Source organism: Pygoscelis adeliae, unplaced genomic scaffold (genome assembly GCF_000699105.1).
Source record: "Pygoscelis adeliae isolate BGI_AS28 unplaced genomic scaffold, ASM69910v1 Scaffold227, whole genome shotgun sequence".
NCBI lineage: Eukaryota > Metazoa > Chordata > Aves > Sphenisciformes > Spheniscidae > Pygoscelis > Pygoscelis adeliae.
In genome coordinates this window covers 5394509-5405296 of record NW_008825100.1, presented here as the reverse complement: position 1 = coordinate 5405296, position 10788 = coordinate 5394509, and positions in this window count along the sequence as shown.

Genomic DNA, 10788 nt, shown 5'->3' with positions numbered 1-10788 from the left:
GGGGGGTGGAACACCTCTCCTATGAAGAAAGGCTGAGAGAGTTGGGGTTGTTCAGCCTAGAGAAGAGAAGGCTTCAGGGAGACCTTCTTGCAGCCTGTCAGTACTTAAAGGGGGCTTATAAAAAAGATGGGGACAAACATTTTAGCAGGGCCTGTGACAGGACAAGGGGGAATGGCTTCAAACTAAAAGAGGGTAGATTGAGACTAGATCTAAGGAAGAAATTTTTTACGCTGAGGGTGGTGAACCACTGGCACAGGTTGCCCAGAGAGGTGGTGGATGCCCCATCCCTGGAAACATTCCAGGTCAGGTTGGACGGGGCTCTGAGCAACCTGATCTAGTTGAAGATGTCCCCGCCCACAGCAGGGGGGTTGGACTAGATGACCTTTAAAGGTCCCTTCCAACCCAAACTATTCTGTGATTCTATGATTTCTCTCCTTTTCAATGAAAAAAATACTAGTACTTCGCCTTTCCCCATCAGTGTCTTAATGTGAAATATCAAATAAGAGACAGAAACATAGTCACCTAGATTAAATTATGATTAGATTTGGATTATATGAGACAAGTCCCTTTATCAAAATACAGGGTGAAAATAGTGGCATCATTCTAGCAGGGTGAAACCCTTATTTCATGGCTACAGTTCATCTCTGGTTCCCATAGAATTTCTTTTTTGTTCTAAAGTCTGCAATCTTTCTCTGTGTGTGTTTGCACACTCCTCTAAGCAAGTGTCAATGTATAAAAATACTTTTTCTTCTCACAGTCATGTCAAAAAGAACAATTGATGTCTTCTCATCATGTCAGTGTTTATGGAGAATCTTCTACTGTGCAACAGCATTCATGGTTCTTATGTGCCAAGCAAAGAAGTTAATTCATGTTGGTTGCCATGTCATAAGGGCAGAAAGAAATGGAGGCATTTTAGCAGTACATCCCATCAGGTCGGCAGAGAGCAGTGGGCAGATTCCAAAATTAACCTTTAAAGAAGAGTTGGGAGACATCAGAGCTCTTCTCTAGTATTTTTAATTCCAACACTGTCCAGAAAGATTTGCTGCTTCTTCTATGGTATTCTTGTCATTGATATTACCAGAATATCCTACACGTTTTACTCCCACCTGACACTTTACATGTTGTTTTCCCTGTCTGACCCTAGGGATACACATGCTTCTGCTTTTCATCTCTGAAGTTCAGTCAGATTTCTTTGTTGTATTCAGATGTCAGTGTGGATAGAAATCCATTCCTTGCAAAATGCATTATTTGACTGGCAGAAGAAAATCACCTTTTATTTTGTTAAAACTCTTACTAACAACAATACTACTGTTGAATTTTATCCACATTTCACATATATGCTGGGAAGAAGACAAAATGTCATTCCTTGCAAGAACGTGCTTCTAGAAGCCTTTCTCCCAAGTGTTCTCCCCCCAAAACTTTTCCCTCCAGGCAACTGTGAGATAAGAAACTCTATTGCAGAAAAACACTGTACTGAATTGTAGGAAATTGTTAGACATAATTATCCAAACTGTGCCCTAACACTAGTATTCAAATAACAAGTCATAAGTTACTCTTTCTAATGCATGCTGTGTTTCTCGGTTACCCACTGAAATTGTATTTACAATGCCACTGGCATAAACATTTACCATCAAACAAAGATGAATGCATAGGCTGTTTTATAGACTTATCTGTGAATTGTTGAATCTCTATTAAGGCCCACCAATAAGCTTTGGGTTTTACAGGCAATGAATACATGATCAGAAAAAATGAGCATGTGCCTCTGCCCTGAACATATTATAGCATTTAAAAAAAAAATGCAGGTAGAGAGGAATTCATTTCTCTTCACAAGGTTTGAGTCAATTCCAAACAGAATTACTAGTAAGTTTTCCATTACCTTAAATGGAGCTGGAAAGGATCAATCCATGGGCTTTGCACTTATAATAGCAATGACATTACAGTTGCTTTGAACAAAATAAGGAAAAGAATTGAATCCTGAAGTCTCAATAAGGCAAGATGAGTTGTGGATTAAAATCAGACTCAAATTAAGTTTAATACACTGGCATTACATTGCTGCTGTATCTTGGTACACTGAAAACATGTTAAAATGTTTCAGAGAAGCTGTAATGGAGTCCTGACTCTGCCAGACAGATCAGGTGGATCCAGTTGGACATTGTGCTTACAATAAGCCCTCCAAAGAAGACCAAAAAGATATCTGAACAGATGCTCCTGCTACCACAGTGGGAAGGAGAGGTGTGGAGACAGACTGCTGCCAGTGGAAGCAGTTGCCCCCCAATACATCACAATGACATCTAGCATTTACAAGGCCTGTTTTGTTTCAGTTCTTTGTCTTGGTCACAGTGAGAGAGGACAGGCAAAATACTGGAAATATCTTGCATTGTTATGCCTGCTGAGAGGAGGATTTTATTTATTCTGCGGGCTGCTGCTGGGGCAGCAGTCCATAAAGTTGATGAAGAGATAGAAGATTTTGTGATATTTCAGACAAAAAAGAATGAAAAAAATTCCCATCTGGAATTTTAGAAGAGCATTTTATGGGGTTTTACTGTAAGAAATGCCAAAGAAAAGCCCATCATTTGGACTCTGGTGTAGTTTAGAGGTCTCTGAGGAAAATAGCCTTGGTGGTTAAGGCATTAAGCTGAGTGTTTAGAGTCCTAGGCTGAGCTTCTGGTGCTGCCCCATATTTCTTGTGTTACATTAGGCAGTTAATCTCTTACTGCTTGGGTTCTTCTTCTGTAGAGAAGGAATTACTACAGTCCTTTGCCTCATAAGCCAGTGTTAGGGTCACTTCAGGAGGGAGCTTAGGTGTCCAGATCTGGTTGTGATTTAGCCCCCAGTGTAGAAGTGGAAAACTGAGGGAGTAGCATCAGTAATGCATCCACTTTCATGTTTGCTTATGACAGTTTCTACAAAAGACAGTCTTTCACCCTCTATTCTTTATCCAGGTATCCATCTTGAAAACTCAGTATTCCTCTATCCTTTCCTGATTTCTGATCTGACATTGCTCAGTATTGAGTTTTACCTTCTCATCAGAGTTCACAGGCAGCAACAATGCGATCCATTCTGCATTAGGGAAAAACATCAGGCATTTAGACATTGGCTTTAATCAGCATGGCAGAATAACATTACAGAAGAGCTTTCATTCTGGGAAGTAACATTATTGGCTGAGTGGTGCAACAAGCTGTGTGCTTACTGTCTGTAGGTCTGGAGCTCGGATCTAAACCAGGGTCCTCTATGCACAAGCCAACCTCTGAGCAGCATTTTAAGTCAGGGAAAGCTTTGAATGAGAGCTTGTGGCCTGTGCAGTCTTGCACAGATGTAGCCTGGGATACTTCACTGGCATGAGTAGGATTTTGCAGGTTTAGAGCCGATCTTCCAAAAGAGGTGTGACAAACCAGTTTCAATTTTCCCATTGTCCTGGTTTCGGCAGGGATAGAGTTACTTTGGCCATCTGCCACTAACAAGCATTAGACTCTAATATACAGTAAGGCAAGCAAGCCCCATGGCAAGCACAGGAGCCTGCCGATTAACAGCTAAACAGCTATAACAGGTATAAATTTGATCTAGCACATTCCAATCAAACCTGTCATTATCTCGAACCCTTCGAGCCCCACGTTGGGCGCCAAAAAGGACTGTCATGGTTTAACCTCAGTCGGCAACTGAGCACCACACAGCCGCTCGCTCACTCCCCCCTGGTGGGATTGGGGAGAGAATCGGAAGGGTAAAAGTGAGAAAACTCGTGGGTTGAGATAAAAACAGTTTAATAGGTAAAGCAAAAGCCGCGCACGCAAGCAAAGCAAAACAAGGAATTCATTCAGTACTTCCCATCGGCAGGCAGGTGTTCAGCCATCTCTAGGAAAGCAGGGATCCATCACGCGTAACAGTTACTTGGGAAGACAAACACCATCACTCCAAACGTCCCCCCCTTCCTTCTTCTTCCCCCAGCTTTATATACTGAGCATGATGTCACATGGTATGGGATATCCCGTTGGCCAGTTTGGGTCAGCTGTCCTGGCTGTGCCCCCTCCCGGCTTCTTGTGCACCCCCAGCCTTCTCAGTCGGTAGAGCATGGGAAGCTGAAAAGTCCTTGACTAGTGTAAGCACTGCTCAGCAACAACTAAAACATCGCTGTGTTATCAACATTATTCTTACCCTAAATCCAAAACACAGCACTGTACCAGCTACTAGGAAGGAAATTAACTCTATCCCTGCCGAAACCAGGACATCCATCAAGTTGCTCCAAAACTTCTTTGAATCATTATATTAATGATGTCAGATCAAGATTTTTTTTCACTGTTTTATATCCATGGAAAGTTTTATGTGTCTGTCATAGGTCATTACTTTTTATTTGTAAGAATTTACCTTAAGGATTTCAGCGTTAAGCCTCAAGCCCATAGTTAGTATATATACTGAACCATACATACTGGGTTAACGTCTTAAAGTTGAAAGTCACAGCCTATCTTGCCTTACATTTACACAAATTGCTACAGACCTAATCCTTGTGCTGGCTGCCTGCCAGCACTGTGCTTCCTCCACTCCTCACTGAAGCCAAAGAAGTAGAAGGCGCTCAGCACTGCAATACAGGCCAGTCTGGTGCTCTATATTATTTCTGAAATACAAGCTAATTACTTTTTGAGATATCTTTTGCCAATATCTTGGTTTATATAAAGCATGTGGTGATAGCCAGGGGTATATATGAGAAAGATAGCTAGAGCTGTTATCTGGACCTAGCTACTTCGTGATTTCACAGCTGATCTCACACAGCCACCCTTTACTTTTTCTCAGCTTTATCTTATATTCTGCCACCAGAAGTAGGTTTATAGGTTGATAGAAGTAGGTACTATATTGATGCCACCATCAGTAGGTTTTCTGCCATAGGTGGCATTTCTTTATACCCCTAAGATTCTCTTCAACATATCATCCATGAGATTAGGAAGTTAGTCTTGCCAGTTACTGAAGTAAATAAAAAGACAATTGTGTAATGCTTTTGCTGGGCAGTTCAGACTAAGCTTCTAACCAGGGCACTCCAGATTTCATAACAGCAGGAAGAAACTTTGTTTAACGGGATTGTTAGATTGAGGATAAAGGTATTTCGGGAGGAGATATGCATATTGTTTTGGAAACTCTAAAAAATATAGATGGTAGCTTCTAAGGAGGGCTAGCATATTCTCAAGGTGTGACTCTAGGCATCCACTGTTGGCTTCTGTTGAGGACAGATCATTAGGCAAGAAGGTCCCTTAGTATGAAACAGTTTGGCCATTTTCACCTGTGCTCCATCTTTTCTGTAGTAGATGAGATCCAATTTATCCTTTTGGAAATAGTGTCCATAACTGCACACTGCTGTCCTGTCACCACAAGATAAATTGCATTGTAAAGACTCAGCAAGACATGGTACTTTATGCATGCATTTATTTGAAGCACGTTATATACCAAAAGATCCCTGAATTTATGGCAGCGTGGTAATCAAGTCCATTTAAATTAACTTGATCAAAAGTGCAATAAAGGAGGTTTCTACGCAATGAACTTTTCAGCAATCCTGGCTCCTACTGCGTATATTGAGCATGAGGAAGTTTGGCCTCATACTCTAGTCAAGTTACTCCACAAGCGATTTAAAGATTTATTTTAATCACATATTTTACTGCTTACACACATACTTGTGCATGGCTAAAATCACACTTATAGTTAGCCCAGTGTCTTTCAGTTTTTATCAATAATAATAAAAGCTGCATATCCCCACAGAAAGGTGTCCCTTTGCTCTCATTTCTCATTATTTTCAAGCCTTTTGCGATACTAATTCTCCCAGGAGTGAACACTATAAAGATCTAGCATCAGCTTTGATGTAATATAAACTCGGTCCATATTTCATGCAGGAAGCCTCAGAGACTGATAGAACAGCTCTGTGTCGTTCTTAAATTTCCATGGATACAATACCCTGAGGTGTGCAGTAGTCCCATCTGATATTTAGGGCTGGTTGCTTAACCTTTGAATCTAGGCATCATGCTGGTACAAAATGGAAAGGCAATAATTACCAGAATTAGAAAAAATAATGGGAGTTTATTAATGAATCATCTTTCCCCTTAAGCTGTACTGTAGCAAGAAATAATCACAATAATAATGAACAGTGTTATTATTGGACCACATTATGAACACCAGTGATTTTGTACCAGGCTTTTACTGTCAGGGGAATGGTTCATTAAACACAAAGAACACTTCACATTAGGGATTCAGTTTATCTGGCCAATTTAGACATTGTTTAAGTAATTTTTAATTAAAATTGGGATTCTGCATTTTGGAATGGTGTACTGGTTCAAAGGAATTATGAGCACAATTACTACAATCGAGTTGTTAGTAAATGTTTTTGTTCCAGATAAAGGTTGGACGCCGGTCAATCTGTTAAGCAGCCATTCTGGCCTACCCTGCAGTTTCAGTTCCAGCTGGGGGGGCAGTGTGTGTGTGTGTGGATGAGAAGAGGAGGAGAAGGGCAAAACCTTTTCATAACATAGAAAGTTTTTTATTTGGCAAGGGGTAAATAAAGGAAATTCCCTGGAAAGTGAGTTATAGACAGGGAAGGAAGGATTTTGCTTGTAACCTTGATATCAAAAACTGATTTCTTTTGATCAAGCCAGCTGTATGTCACATTATTTGCTGCAGTAAATATCCTTTTGGGGATGAAATTGAAGCTGGAAAAAAAAATTCACTTATATTGTTCACAATATTTCATCCCATTACAGGGTAATACAAAATTAATGAAAATTGCCTTTAGTCTGGAGAGGAGTCCTAGCCTCCCAAGCACCAGGCAAGATAGGTGCCAGTGCTATATCTTAAGAAGGATTCAGATTAAATCCCCAGTCAGTGTAAATATCATATAAACTCATGAGCGTCTATGCCTCAACACCTGCTAAGGATCTGTCACACCTGAAGAATGGGGTCCACACCATTTTAGACCTCATTTAAAATGAGAAGCAAGCATAGTCCATGACTGTAGGTGCTTTTTCCTGTACATAAACCAGACTGTACATTAAGATCAGCCATCGGTACAAAATACTAATTCAAGTTCAAGCCAGACATCAGGGAGTTTGCTGTGAGTGTTTACACTGCTTTCACTCCCCTGGCAGCCAAACTGCATTCAAAGTGCCAGCATCACTTTCAAGATGGATGCAGTCAGGGAACCTCACTCAGATGCAACTGATGTCTCAGGGTGGGGGGAGTGAAAGTGTGCTGTGTCTGCATGAACTGGGTCTTCTGGTGCAAGCAATGTTTGTCAAGCTATGTCCTTAGAAACTGCAAAAAGTCAGATTAAAAAAACTTTATAGGTAGAAAAGCTCAGGCCCTGATGCTATAACAACTGTATGTGGGTGGAGGATAGAATGATGGCACTGTAATAGTAAAAAATTAGACATCAGAAAGGCACTTCAATGTACCTAAATCTATCATCCTTTTAAGCAGAGCTGAAGCACGTTTCAAGAATTGCATGCTTAAATTTAAGCATATGCTTCAATTTTCAGTCCTGAAGAGGAATAGGTTTTTAAACACAGTATTTAGAGAGGGGCATTCATGTTGTGGCAAACTTGCCTGTCCTTGTTTCGGCTGGGATGGAGTTAATTTTCTTCCTAGTAGCTGGTACAGTGCTGTGTTTTGGATTTAGTGTGAGAATAATGTGATAACATGCTGATGTTTTAGTTGTTGCTAAGCAGTGCTTATACTAAGTCAAGGACTTTTCAGCTTCCTATGCCCTGCCAGCGAGGAGGCGCACAAGAAGCTGGGAGGGGGCACAGCCAGGACAGCTGACCCAAACTGCCCAAAGGGATATTCCATACCATGTGACGTCATGCTCAGTATATAAATGGGGGGCGGTTGGCCGGGGGGCAGCAATTGCTGCTCGGGGACTGACTGGGCGTTGGTCAGCAGGTGGTGAGTGGTCACATCACTTCTTTTCCGCAGGTTTTGTTCCTCTCTTTCTCTGTCTTGTTGTTTTCCTTTTCATTACAATTTTTTTTATTATTATTATTATTATTATTTATTATTATTTATTTATTTCAATTACTAAACTGTTCTTATCTCAACCCACAAGTTTTCTTACTTTTGCTTTTCCAGTTCTCTTCCCCATCCCATTTAGGCTGTGTGGTGCTTGGTTGCTGACTGGGGTTAAACCACAACATTGCCTTTCTAATTAGCCAGACAAAACTGTTGAGTTCATCAGCTGCAAAGCTGATTTACACCAAAGGTATCTAATTCATTTTCTTCCTTTTGAGATTAATCGTGATAAATCTCTTCTAAATGTGCTAAATAATGAAATGAAATGAAATGAAACATATTCTTCATGCCTAAATGGATGGTTTCTCGCATCCTAATGGAATATTGGTGAAGAATTACAATAGACAGAAATTATTCAAACACACTTATTAAGAAGTAATAACAAACAGGTAAAGAAAGACCACAGGGACTCCACCAGCCCAGTTTCTCTTTGATTTCCTCATCTTAATTCACCTATTTTCTTCACACTATTCCCTTTGCTTTCTTCTCTAAAGAAGTAATTGAGATGTCTTTTGAAGTTTCTAATGACTCCTGAAGTCATATTTTTGTTGTAATTTATTTCACGTGTGTGTTCCTCCACAGGAAACCGCTGTGTCTTCTGAATGTGAGAGAAGATGGCAAAAGAAGCCCGGGGGCAGGGAGGGTGGGGGGTGGGGGGGTGTACGTGTGTGTGTGTGTTTGTGTATCTTCATCAGAGAATTGGAGGGAGTGTGAAGGGGAGGAAATTCTGATGGTTCTCCTGTTTACTGAATGTATTTAAAATGCCTTTCCTTTCAGGGAAGGCGAGAGGGATAGCCTATGACGCTGTTCCCCTCAGCCACGCTGCACTGACTGACTGGTGACTTGGATAATGGAACAGGCAAGTAAGTGCTCATCCCATCCGAGCACATTACCATCTAGCTTTAGTTTTGATATCACTAAAACTTTACACACACACAAGTTAAACAGGATTTCCCCTTCCTTGGAAATGTTTTGTGGAGTAAATACATCCAAATATGCCCTCTCTGAGATGTACTGTAGACCTTGTCAGCTTTCACATTTGTTCTATTAGAGTTTCTGCAGGCTATTTGTCTTCTTCATCAAGGATTCTAAATTTATTCTTGGTGATAGGGCTTCAAACAACACATCTCTCATCTCCTAATTATGTAAGCACATCTATCATTTCTTCTCTACATGTAGTTTGCTCTGAGTTTTTCTGGAGTGTCCTGTTCTTCTTAACATCTCCTTCTACCCAGCGTCCATCAAATGCTCACTATTTGCAGTACTCCACTGGTGGCCTTGAAGATCAGACTCATCTCCACTTGTCTCTACAGAGAGCTGCCTCTAATTTCCATTTATTCTGCATGACAGGCAGCAGACCTTGCATCTGCTATCAAAAAGAGAGCTCTTCCATCTAAAAAACAACATATGACAAGCTCCCAAACCTGGGAGATAAAAATTGGCATCGAAAAATATGTCCATGTTTAACAGCAGGAGTAATAACAGAACAGGTTGCATAACATAGTAGTAAACAGTCACAGATAGTTATATGATGCAGACTGTTATACACAAAGCAAACCAGAAATTTAAAAATTATAGTTGGGAGCCCAGAACAGAAGAGACAGTAGCATGAGATGGTGAAGACAATCCAGAAATCAGGAGGGTAAAGTCTTCCACTGGAGCATGAGGAAAAGGTAGTAAAAAAGAAATCAAGGTGTCAAAACAGAATCAGATGTTCTGATTTCTTCAAAAAGTCTTTTGTGGCAATTTTCAAACTGGTATCGTGAATGCCAGTCAGAGGTGGGCACCTAATTCAATTTATCTTTTCTGAAAGTTCCCAAAATGCAAATCTATCCAAATTAAGAGCCAGAAAGAGAGGTGGTGGGGGCTGGAAGAAGAAACACAAAAGCTTAAAAAGACTGATATTTCTTTTCACTCATCTTCTTCTGTATGATGAATTGAATTTCTGTTAGTAACTAGGCACTTTTGCAGACCCTTATTTAATGTCATGCAGGGGAGAGGCAGTAAGTGTGGGCAAGAGAGATGAGTCATACCTTGCTCAAGAGGGAACCTGCTGTGATGTTCATAATGCACTAAATTAAGTTCAGAAATATGAAAGTTTCTTTTTCTCTTTTTCCTACACCTTTTCTTTTCTCTTCTCTGGTCTGACAGACATCCAAATTCATGACAGCTTCTTAATACTCATTTGTACAATTGATAATTAGGCCTGAATACAAGTCTAATCCTGAAAGATGATAAATTGTTCCTCATTTTTACATAAATACAGTAAAAAATTATTGTCTTTATGTATAGTTGCCTGGTGCAGAGGCAAGAACTCCTCTCTGCAGTGAACTGGGAACTTGGCCACCTCTCCCAGCAGTGGTCCAGACTAGCTGCATCATGTGTTGTAACAGTCTCTAGCTTTAAAGATGCGAGGGCAGTCACCTGGCTGTTTCTCTACTGAAACATCCTTTTCTGATTATCTGAACAAAAATCCAACTGTTTGGGGTTAAAATCAGGGGAGCACAGACAGCACAATGCTCTGTCATTTTAAGACTAGAAGTTGTCTGAAGACATTGCCATCTGGTGCACAGAAATAGGAGATTTTGATGTTCAAGGAAAAAAAGCTCTAGCAAACTTATGGAAGAGGTGTGATTTGTTTCCCTTGTTTCATTATCGTGACTTGTAAGCAGATTCAAATGTCATTTGTAAGGTTCAGACTAAAGTTACTTAAGCAAGGAGGGAGAGAGGGTTGGTGACAGGATGACAGGAATGAAA